Genomic DNA, 12,201 nt, shown 5'->3' with positions numbered 1-12,201 from the left:
AATATTATTATGAAATGAACACAATATCGCAAATAACATGTAAGATGTCCAATGAAACGATCATTAAATAAATGATAGTGCCAAGTGGATAAAAGATGGCTGCGCTATAATTACAGTTATTAAAAAATCCAAAAACAACTCGGCAACGTCCACAAAATCAAAAAATATCACTAAAACACAGTATCATATTTTAAAAAATCAGAACTTGATCTGGACATAAAATATCTACAGAAATCCTAGATTCACGTCCCGGTCTCACATCTCACTCTAACTACAAATAATATCGAAGAATGTAATTATTCCATCCGGTACGTAAAATTTATAATTATTAAGCCTACATAAATCGCTACCCTAAATTTGACCACTGATTGTTCATAGCCCTCAAGTAGATTGTTACATGATTATAGTATGCTCACATTACCCTTGTGCTAGAAGGCGGGTTAAATCCTCACAGTCCCCGCTACATGATTTTACTCCATCTTCTTCATCTTGCAGAGGCTATTCGACACTTCATACACACGAATTGGATCCATTCTCATGCTCGCGTTGCACACGTAAGATTATTTCACACGCCTTTTAACCATTATATGAAGAAAAACATAAATTACACTGCAATAGCTCTCGAAGAGTTGACGTGCGCTGGAAGAAAAGATCTACCTGGCGATTCTCCTCCTGGTCGTCTCCGTTCAGCGCTCTTCTTCTACCGCCTGTTTACACAAGGGATTATAGCAGCCATCGACCTCTCTCTGACAAACGAAAGTGGACACCAGCACTTGTACCGTTAAGCTCCACTAGTAAACAAAGTCTCCCCTGCAATTTGCTCACCTAATGTTTGCTCCCAAATGTCTCAGATGAAATAACCATTTTATAGACTGTTCACGTTTAATTGTAATGTTCCCATCTAAGATATGGAGAAATGTTTATTAAAATACCGTCCTCCAATATAATACTTCTCCACTAGAATCGTGACGTGCAAGCTAATTGTGAGCTAAGAAAAGTTGTATAAATACAGATTTAGCAAACTCCTATTGTCCGTCTCCGTTCAGCCAGCCTCACTACATTAAATGTTCATTTATGAAAAGTTTGTATTACGACTACCACTGTCATTTTGCTAGGATAATTGTTTGACTGCTTCCAAAAATCTGATGTTATTTTAGAGTTCTCCCCAAGTGTTCTTTGCTTGGCTAAGTCTCTACTCACACAAATGTTAAGTTGTCTCTTTGTGCTCCACTCACTGTAGAATCACCTGTCTGTACTAAAATTTCAAGTAGGACTGAGGTATCACCACACTGCTGCTACTGCTTTTGTAAATTCTCACACCCCCACTTCAAAATAGTCCGATTGGAGGGGATGCTGCGTAGTGATACGGTACCTTGGATCGATTTTCTACTTGTCCGTAGGTTAAAATGTTCGGAAATGCACTCTAAATACTCCAAAATTTGGTTTGCTTTGAGTGTTGCACTGCGTTATCAGGAATGATCGTAGCTTAATTTTTAAATTGAAAAGCGTCATAGGGCCTATTTACACTGGGAACATGGCGCTTTGCCGCCATGACACTCCGCGCAACCACTCTTTCAAACAATGTTGAATACTCGTTTTTGAGAAATATTTAACCACGTATTTGCGTGAAATATTCGTTAAATATTATTTGCAATCTAGGACATCGTATTCCACTATTACATTCGACACCGAATCACGGAAAACTGGATACGGATTCCCGCTAGGACATGACACTTAAATTTCGCAAATCGTGATTGGTTGAAATTTTGCCGCTCCTCGTAGCTTGGGCTGAACCACGTTCTGGCGAGGGGTGTCGGGTACTATTTGTTTCTCACTCGCACCTCTAAGTAGGTCAAATTCCAATGTGCGGATTTCCCGTGGGAACTGGCTAGAAAGTTTCCACTTCTTGTCGGCATCATAAACATTATTGGACGTACCACTTAGGCCAGCTATATGCCGTTCGTGCCTAAAGTTGTATCCGGTGTATATTCTTGCCGTCTGAACGGCGCCTGAATGTTGCTTTGTGAGACTGCAAGCTTTTCCAGCCTACTGCTGTATTCTAATATGTGAATTATTAAATATTTAATATATGCATTCATTACGCGCATTCGCTTATGGGTGCAATACATATATCTGTCAAGGTGCCATTTTAAGTCCTTGGCGTAGGAAGGGATTTTCTTTCAGACCGTGATATCCGGAAGTGTTTGTCTGTGCGAATGTATGCTATGCGCAACCAAGTCTACGGCACTTAGTGATCTGAAATTTTTTTCATAATTGGGCACAGTATTTCACGGATCACGAATGGCAGTGTCAAATGACAATTGTTGCTCCAAAAAACGAAACTGTCAACGTCATCAACGAACAATTTTTACCAGAAAGACCACGTATTTTACAAATTTACCAGTCTATCTACACGACATGTAATTCATATGAGGCTGTCATCTACACGACACAGCTTTTGAACAACGTGCAGTCACCTGGAATACCCTCGAACACCTTGGAGCGGACAATTGTGGGACCGATTATCCTTCTCAGGAAGTATAAATCCTCCTTCCCTCGCAATGGAACGTGACTCTCAGTCATGAAACTGATGCCGAATATTACTGAAGCCACCATTATGACTGGACCTGCCACGGGCGAAGAAGTATTTATTCCTCGGATTAAAATCATCCCTTCGGATATACAGTTTCAATTTATACGTCTGCAATTCCCTGTTCGTTTGAGTTTCGCTATGTTCATCAACAAGGCATAAGGATAATCGCTTAAAGATGTGGGACATGATATTCGGATGGTGCTTCTCCCATATTTAACTGCATGTGGATTATTCAGGCATTGGAAAGGTAATCACACTACACAGTTTCAAATGGAAGGACAGTTAATATAGTTCGTCCGGAAGCTTAATACGTTTCATGGGCTTAAAGGTTTCCTGAAAATCCTCATTTTCAACCGCCTCCCCTAAATCAAGTTGGTAGCACAATCTGCCATACGAGCTAGAAAATTGGAATTTGGCAACAGTGTAGCTTTTAGCCTGTAACCGACTGTACAATTTCGAGATGATATTTTTTCATTTTGTATCCCCGAAAAATATCGAAATATGGAGGCAATTTTAATGAGGGTTCAGACCTTCCTTTTGAGGTACTTGGTGGGTAAATGGTAAGTCGTATCACAAAATGGATGGCACAATCTCGGTTCAATTTGGAGTGATCTACAACTTTGGTTCTATTACTTTCTGTCGTATCTTTAACCCTTATACGTTAAATTTGGCTCTATTTCTAGATTGTAACTAAATTTTGCACTTTGTGGACGTATAATTGGTAGTTTGAGTCACTTATCCGGATTATAGGATAATCTAATTCTACGCGAAGATTGGCCCACCCAGTAGGTATATTTGAGCCAAATTCTATGTTTTAACTGTCACTAATGTATCTGAAAATTAATGCACTGTGAGAAAATCTTACCCTAATTTCACCCTATTCGACGTTATTAACTCAATCTTACCCATAAATAGATGAGATACGAGAACATATCACAGGACGAGCTATTTAGACCGTTATATGTGGTGTCTTATAGTACGATCCTTTTGTCGGTATGATGTACCGTTTAGCAGCAGTTGATTTTCAAATGAAGATAAAAATGCAAACACTTTCGTATGGCGATCTATATTTGTTAATTGCAGTCAACTTTTAGCAATGTAGAAAGGGTGTGTGTGCCTTTGTAATTAATACTTTACAAATCGACAATGATGGCCCTTAGGTGAGACACCCAGTATATTTCTTCATGTGTACTTCAGTATTACCAAACAATATTTAGCCAGAATAATTGGTTACTTGGTTTGCGTACCGTAATTGCCACTTGCATGAGGGAGATAGTGGGTACGAGCCAGATTGCGGGCAGCCCTGAAGGTGTTTTTCTGTGGTTTTCCATTTTAACATCCGATAAATGCTTGGGAGGTGCCTTAATTTAGACGACGGTCGCTTACTTTCCTGCCTTAGATCTTTCATACAGCATCGTCATCATAAGACTTATTTGTCTGTGTGGCATAAAACAAATAGGAAAAAAAGATTTAAAAAGTATTCTTCTCACCAACAATTTATTCCTGCATCTAAATAGAAAATACTACGTATAACTTAATTTATGCAGTACGACCACTCATTTATTATTATTATTATTATTATTATTATTATTATTATTATTATTATTATTGGATGGCTCTGCGCTCAGATTGGGGGTTCGAACCAGGCTCGTTCCGTTGTTGTATGAGGATACTGAATTACTGTCAACGCGTGATGTACTGTTGTGTAAAATAACTCTGGGAAACCAAATCCCGACATCTAGAACATATGTTATATATGAATATCAAGGACTACCCGAGGATACTACATAATCGTTATAATGATTACTACAATCTTGCTTAAAGGTGGCATTTGTTTGAAATTCGGGTGCCATTACTTGGTGTTATTTAAAACAATCACCTCTGTCTGGTTAACTTAATTATACATGCCTGTGGTCCTCAGGGATGACAATGTGCCCACAGAGGACATTCTGAAACTGAGGTACTAGCATCAGAGCGGAACGAGGTGGATCGTTCAGTTCAAGCGTTCCGGTGGGAGTGATACCAGTTTTCTCCATTGGGTCGGTTCCCAGAGACAGCGTCATACGACAACGTGTTCCTACTTCTTCAGGTTTAATTTCTCAGATGTGTTCGTAACTCCCCACGGACATATTTGTATATTTCCCACAAGTTCAACATTTAGACCATTCATCACATTTGTAGTACTGAAAGCGTTGGGAATATTATTGCTGTCGGTGAAGAAACAGTACCTAAGATACATTACACTGTAGGAGTTCGTCAATTCGTCATGCAAACGTACATTCCTTCAATAAGATTCATTTTCCTTTACACACCTGTATAGGAATATGAACACAACGAAAATAATTCTGAGGGGTTGCATATCCTTATTTGGCTGGGAGGCATGACCAGTCTTAAGGAAAATAATGGATAGGAAGAGCATTTCGAGATATGAGGGTTTGTTTTTTCAAAGAAGATATGTTAGACTGGGAATACATTCATGAAAATAAAAATCACTTGGTACGTTGCTAAGAGATTTAGCAGGAGACTTTCATCATTAAATATTAAGTAGGCCTACTATTATATGCCTTGCTTGTGTCGGCTGGGTGCTAGGCAACGTCAAAATCCTGGTTCGAACTTCCTCGGAAAATATAACTTTTTTTGGTTTTATTTCAAGCGTCAAATAGACCACTGAAATTAAAGTATTAATTTCTCTAGCCCTTGACATTAATTTATGCAATATGGTGAAAGCGATAAACTCGTCAACTCGTGTCCTCGTCCCGAGTACCTCTTTTCAGGCTTACTAGGCCTAATCAACTATCAGATGGAAAATATTAGAAACGCATGAACAATACATGTACGCACAGGAAAATGTGACCAACGAAAAGTGTTCTGATGGATAGCATTTCAACATTTGGCTGGGAGGCGTGATCAGTCTTAAGGGAAATAATGGATTGGAAGACCATTGTCACATTCGCGGTTATGGTACAGAAGCGTCGATATAATATTGACGTTATCATAGAATGTGCCGTGAGCTTGTGGGAGTCACACAAAGCCAGTGTTATAATAGATAGTGTTGGTCAGTTTTTATCATCCGTAGCCTGGAGCAATATCAATTGCACGGAACTGGGAAGTAAAATTTTAATAAACTTTCATCAGGAAGTTAGTGCGCAGATTTGAGCCGCAATTTATAGTAAATACTTTCTATTTATGAGGGTAAATTTCCCGTGATTAGGAGCTCTACAAGACGATCTATAAGTCTGGATAGGAGAGATGCTCTGTAGTTTCTTTAGTCCTAACTCACGATATGCTGTACTAGGAGTGACGGAAGTGCGCAAACAGGCATATTAATTATGTGCGTAAAATTTCAGTTATTGGCGGTACGGGAATCTACGACAGGAGATGATTAAGCACGATGCCTTCACACAAACCAGGCTCTCAAACAGACGGCAACACGATGGACCACACCAAGGAACTGAACCGAGTACCAACATCCCAAGATGACATTTGCGAAATCATGGGTGACCAGTTCAGGATGGAATAGCCATGAGGACGCAAAGTCAAAGATAAGTCTGAATATATGTTCTCCTTAGCATGAAGTAGGAATGGGCAACTTCGTTTTTGTTTCTTATATATAAATGTTTGACATGCATAAAGGGCGGTAGTATAGGACCAATACGTGTGTTATATTATTGTACCGTATCCCGTCTTGAATGCGGTCTCGCTCATGGTAGAAGCGCGTGGTACAACCGGATGTGGACAATAAAGTCTCTACTTACTAAATGTACGAAAATATATGGAGAGGAAATTCGTACATAGAAAACTAGTGAACGACAGCGCAGATTATCAGGCAGGATAGATTTATTAAGCTAAATACATGAACCAAAATCCCACTATATAACAAACATCAAACAAAGCAAAGAACCGATCATGAAATTGGGCAAAGAAAGTGATACACACATTTACATGAATTGACATTTTTTAACAAACGTTTACAAATTAAAAGACGGGTAACGAACCCGAGAAATATGGTACATGGAATATGTACGGGTTACGTAATTTCATTGTTTTGACTGCCTCGTTAAGTCCCTAAATCTTTGCCCGAAGGCTCAATCTAAAACCGTTCATGAGATGCGAAAACAATATCCGATACGCTAGTGACTGGACTAATTTACATATGTACATTCCAATCACTCGGACACAAATACATAAAACACTTGTTCAGTACTGCGTCAAAATTATCCATCCAAAACAACACAGATTCTAATCATATGGGTCCGTACCCATGAGCAAAATAGCCATCGGGCCGAAGTCTTCTCCTTACTAAACAAAGAACAACATTAAAACACAGAAATAAATACACCGGGCACAATAATAAACAACACAAGATAAATATATAACTCTCACCTGCAAAATGAAACACACAGAATATGCAATAAAGTTGATACAGGCACTGGGGTTCGAGCCCCACTCCTCCAGGCTCAAAAGATTGCATGTCTTACATAGACACAGCGTTTCAGCATGACTCGACACGACAGGGGAGATCAGCTAGTCAGCAACGGACATTTAAATACACTGACTGACAGAGCAAATGCAACACCAAGAAGGAGTGGTTCGAAAGGGATGAAAGTTGGGGAAAAACAGAGACGGCACGGACGAATAATTGATGTTTATTTCAAACCGATATGCAGGTTACACAATGCGCACGGCATCGACTCACTAGGATGTAGGACCACCGCGAGCGGCGATGCACGCAGAAACACGTCGAGGTACAGAGTCAATAAGAGTGCGGATGGTGTCCTGAGGGATGGTTCTCCATTCTCTGTCAACCATTTGCCACAGTTGGTCGTCCGTACGAGGCTGAGGCAGAGTTTGCAAACGGCGTCCAATGAGATCCCACACGTGTTCGATTGGTGAGAGATCCGGAGAGTACGCTGGCCACGGAAGCATCTGTACACCTCGTAGAGCCTGTTGGGAGATGCGAGCAGTGTGTGGGCGGGCATTATCCAGCTGAAACAGAGCATTGGGCAGCCCCTGAAGGTACGGGAGTGCCACCGGCCGCAGCACATGCTGCACGTAGCGGTGGGCATTTAACGTGCCTTGAATACGCACTAGAGGTGACGTGGAAACATACGCAATAGCGCCCCAAACCATGATGCCGCGTTGTCTAGCGGTAGGGCGCTCCACAGTTACTGCCGGATTTGACCTTTCTCCACGCCGACGCCACACTCGTCTGCGGTGACTATCACTGACAGAACAGAAGCGTGACTCATCGGAGAACACGACGTTCCGCCATTCCCTCATCCAAGTCGCTCTAGCCCGGCACCATGCCAGGCGTGCACGTCTATGCTGTGGAGTCAATGGTAGTCTTCTGAGCGGACGCCGGGAGTGCAGGCATCCTTCAACCAATCGACGGGAAATTATTCTGGTTGATATTGGAACAGCCAGGGTGTCTTGCACATGCTGAAGAATGGCGGTTGACGTGGCGTGCGGGGCTGCCACCGCTTGGCGGCGGATGCGCCGATCCTCGCGTGCTGATGTCACTCGGGCTGCGCCTGGACCCCTCGCACGTGCCACATGTCCCTGCGCCAACCATCTTCGCCACAGGCGCTGCACCGTGGACACATCCCTATGGGTATCGGCTGCGATTTGACGAAGCGACCAACCTGCCCTTCTCATCCCGATCACCATACCCCTCGTAAAGTCGTCTGTCCGCTGGAAATGCCTCCGTTGACGGCGGCCTGGCATTCTTAGCTATACACGTGTCCTGTGGCACACGACAACACGTTCTACAATGACTGTCGGCTGAGAAATCACGGTACGAAGTGGGCCATTCGCCAACGCCGTGTCCCATTTATCGTTCGCTACGTGCGCAGCACAGCGGCGCATTTCACATCATGAGCATACCTCAGTGACGTCAGTCTACCCTGCAATTGGCATAAAGTTCTGACCACTCCTTCTTGGTGTTGCATTTGCTCTGTCAGTCAGTGTAATTGGAATCTGTGGTTGGCATTTCACGGAAATAACGGTATTCATTTCAAAGATTTTAACTCACTAAACTCGGCTCTCAGCCTACAGCTGACTCGGGGGTTTCTCCCTACCTAGAATGCAATTTCATGGTCGGAGGTTGGCCAACCTTGTTGGTGCTCATAATGGCACGAAATTCTCACTGACCAATTTACCTCACAGTGTCACGAGCACCGATTCGCAACACGTCCTTCCGTGGGAAGTTATGGGGCGAGCGCATCGAACGAGATTCGATCCGTGACCTCCCAGTCAGAAATCCCTAATAATCACGAATAGTTTAAGTGTAATATATAAAGGGAAGATAGAGCAGGAAACAGTGGAAGTGAATGATTAAGTGTAATAGAATATCAGTGCAGTGAATAAGTGCAGAATTACAATTATAATAAAAGCATTTCTTAAAGCTAGTCTCAACTTGGAACATTTCAGTGAGCTGAGAATGAGGCAAACTTGTGCAATCAGAATATTGGTCAGAGAAAGAAGTAAACAGACTACAAGGTCATAGTTAGAAGCTTTTAGAGGGTGGACCAGGAAAAGCAAACTTGTTGTTGGTCACGTAGCAAGGTGCCCTGTAAAAATAAGAACTCACGCTGTGGTGCAATAATTCTTTCTAGAAAGAATCTCTGGAAGGTCACCAGTCACATGTACATCCATGAGATGGATGGGACCACACTTGAAGTAACCAATAGGAAACTAACAGATCAGTGAAGTGAGGGAACATAGTAGTAGGGGATGACTTGTTCTAGAAGCTCAGAGAAATGATAAAGGGGAGTGAGAAGGGAGCCTCTTGGTCATTCGGTCATTCGGGCATTCGGCATAATTCTGTGATTCTGTGTCATTCTGTCGGTAGAAATTCTGGTGTCACTCAGGCAGTTATTCTATTAACATTGGAAAGGAACGTACTCTTGGGAAGGGACGGACACTAGATCACTTGGCAGAGAAGAGACTCTGTAGAACAAATTTTTGCTAGGGGCTTTACGTCGCACCGACACAGAGAGGTCTTATGGCGACGATGGGATAGGAAAGGCCTAGGAGTTGGAAGGAAGCGGCCGTGGCCTTAATTAAAGTACAGCCCCAGCATTTGCCTGGTGTGAAAATGGGAAACCACGGAAAACCATCTTCAGGGCTGCCGATAGTGGGATTCGAACCTACTATCTCCCGGATGCAAGCTCACAGCCACGCGCCTATACACGCACGGCCAACTCGCCCGGTTCTGTAGAACAAAGTCAGTGAAGATAGCAGTATATGAAGTTAGTCAGATTAGGCAGTAGTTGAGCCTGCCATCAGTTAGTAAAGACAGCAGTATAAGAAGTTATTCAAATTAGGCAGTAACTGTCAAGCAGTAGAACTGGTTTAGCAGTGTCCCACATGGTAAAGTACAGAGACAGTACGTAGAGAACTCACTGAGTGTTCGAAGGAGACTGTAGCTTCAGTTAGCATTCACCTTAGAGTTCTGTGTTCGAGTCCTGAAACCGCCAGGAAAGATTCATAGGAACACCACGACGATGATTCAAGAGAGAAGCAAGAAGAAAGAAGCTTTATAACCAGAGATAAGTATCAACTAGTTAAGAAACTTTATAGACTGAAGGGAATTTATAAATGTTGTAAAGTGAATCATAGAAGTGTGTGTATTTTCCAAGGAAGTCAGAGACTAATAAACTGGTTATTTAAAAGTAATATTGAAAAGACAATAATTACAAGTGTGATGTAATATTATTGGTAGGGTATATTTGATAGTTTGTTTAAATAAATTTGACTAAGAATTTAATGGTGTCAGAAAGTGTGTTATATCAAGGTCAATCTGATATTCGAACTCAAGTCCTCAGCCTGTCCTGTTCATAGAATACGACAACAGTACACACATTTTCTCGCATAAAACAGGCTGGCTTATCAACACATATACGAGGTATATCATGGCTCTAAATAAAACACCATGACTTTCATAGCCTTTCTCTTATTATTTCAGCCCCGTAAACATCTTACGGCAGTTCTAGCCTCACATATAAAAGACCCTTGGTTCGATGACCGTTACATTAATGAATTTGCCTTCCACCAAATTTGAAGACCCTGTTCTACTTTCGACGTTGAATGCTCTCCCGTTACATCTCCTTCTATCTGAAAATTCATGCGCCATGCATAGAAACATCCTGACCTTTTGCTGTCTTTGGTCTAGTCCGTTTAATGTCGCGACGCTGATTGCGCGCAAACCGTTAGGTATTATGGAGAATCTGCCCAACAGCTCTATCAAAATCAAATACAGGAATAAAATACTAACAACTAATGCACACACCTATATCTGACCTATTACATCCCATGTTCCCATCTAATTTATATACAACGCTTAGCTCGGAGCCTTAATGGTGGGTGCATAGAGCCCTGAACGTATTAAGTTTACTTAACAAAGCAAATGCCACACTGGCTTACATTTAACAGTTAATTAACTTGTTTAGGAGCAGCCTAAACCAGTGCATTAAATATTACTTCACATGCTTACAGAACAAAATGATTTAACTTAGCAGCCATCTCTCCATCAGCGACGAAACACATGACCGCTATGTCACGCGTGCCTAGTCCACCATGACGGCACACAGCACAGGGATGTAGGTCCTGTGCTCAACTTCTGAATACATCATGGTTGTCGTCTGCTTGATCCTGGTCGTGTCTGAAATTGTGGAGTACGGTATTTCAGAACATCTACTTCATCATTTAGCGTAATCGTACACATAACTACAACCTTAGTGTTAGGCTATTATTGACTACAGCCTTCGCGCAGGAATGAGTCCCGTCTCTGCGGCACTAATTACGGGAACCAGCCCGGTTATAATCAGTCCTTGACAGCGGTTGTATCTTGCACGGCTCGTACGCGTTATTACCATGATCCGCGTACGTGTTATAAATATTTATAATACTTAATATCATCACTAGCTCTTGTGAGCTAACTCACGGTGATTTTACATAGGTCTGACAACAGCTTCACAAATAAATGTGTCTAATATGCTTGCGAATTACGCCACGCCGCACTTGGCGTTTCAAAACAGCGGGTCAATAATACAATGAGACAATAAGATATTGAGTGCGCGGCAGACTCGATGAGCAAATATCAATTGAGTCTGCGAATGAGAATCAACTGAGGGCGACGCACAAGTGAGAGTACTTCCTTTCTAGCGGCAGATTATATAGTATGAAGGGGACGCTACCCTCGAGGGTACACCCCGCGGAAAAACCGTTCTCCTTTTTAACAGCCTTCCAGATGTCAACGGCCGCTGCTGTAAATACGCACCTCTTTCCATTCTGCACAAGTCAACAATATTATCGAAACCTGTCCCTCGATAATTCTGATCTTAATTATGTGTACTGTCAGATCTGTGGAATTTAGCATATTGGCGGATTTATTTATTTAAATTCGGATGATTCCAGCCCTGAGAAAGATAAGTTTTTCAACCTGTGACGATTGTTCTGTGGATCACCTCGTTTAAATCTCACTCAATCCAGGTTGCTGCGCTTGGGCTTGGCGGTATAGTAGGGGTGTACAAGAATGAAATCACGGCTTGCGGCTCAATTCCAACTCGAGGAATTCGATCCTTCCTGAGCAATATAGGGTTCTCGCG

The sequence above is a fragment of the Anabrus simplex genome, chromosome 1 (genome assembly GCF_040414725.1).
Source record: "Anabrus simplex isolate iqAnaSimp1 chromosome 1, ASM4041472v1, whole genome shotgun sequence".
Lineage (NCBI taxonomy): Eukaryota > Metazoa > Arthropoda > Insecta > Orthoptera > Tettigoniidae > Anabrus > Anabrus simplex.
The sequence above is the reverse complement of the archived record's forward strand: the minus strand, read 5'-3'. Positions refer to the sequence as shown.